The sequence below is a fragment of the Rattus norvegicus genome, unplaced genomic scaffold, assembly GCF_021556685.1.
Source record: "Rattus norvegicus strain SHRSP/BbbUtx unplaced genomic scaffold, alternate assembly SHRSP_T2T unassigned-0000112, whole genome shotgun sequence".
Classification (NCBI taxonomy): Eukaryota; Metazoa; Chordata; class Mammalia; order Rodentia; family Muridae; genus Rattus; species Rattus norvegicus.
In genome coordinates this window covers 104439-105000 of record NW_028238833.1, presented here as the reverse complement: position 1 = coordinate 105000, position 562 = coordinate 104439, and the positions used below count along the sequence as shown (strand labels likewise).

The 562-nt window shown below is 66.4% G+C and overlaps 1 pseudogene; it reads right to left on the bottom strand.

Annotated features, from left to right (window-relative positions):
* LOC147997585 (18S ribosomal RNA) overlaps positions 1 to 185 on the bottom strand; it is a 1855-nt pseudogene extending 1670 nt beyond the window's left edge.
* Between the last annotated feature and the right edge of the window lie 377 nt (positions 186 to 562).

The following is a 562-nucleotide window of genomic DNA, read 5'->3' as shown; positions in this document are numbered from 1 at the left end:
TTCGTCGGCATGTATTAGCTCTAGAATTACCACAGTTATCCAAGTAGGAGAGGAGCGAGCGACCAAAGGAACCATAACTGATTTAATGAGCCATTCGCAGTTTCACTGTACCGGCCGTGCGTACTTAGACATGCATGGCTTAATCTTTGAGACAAGCATATGCTACTGGCAGGATCAATCAGGTAAGGAGCGCGCGAGCGAAGCCGAGACGCGGCGGGAGGCGGGAGAGAGAGAGAGAGAGAGCGAGAGGGAGGGAGGGAGGGAGGGTAGGGGCGCGGGGGAGCGGCGGGCCCCCGGGGAACGGAGCGGGCGGTGCACGGGCGGGAGGCGAGGGCGAAGGGGGGACACGAGCGGGACGCGCGAACGGGAGGCGAGAGCGGCCGGGAACCCCCCCGAACGAGGGGTCCGGCACCCGTCCGCGCGCGCGCAGAGGCCCCGCCGCACGAGAGAGCACCGCGACCGCCGCGCCGGTCCCACGACCGACGCGCCGCTTCCTCCCCCGACACCACCGCCACCACGGCAAACCCCTTTTTCCCCTTCCTCCTTTCCCTGCCCCCCCCAC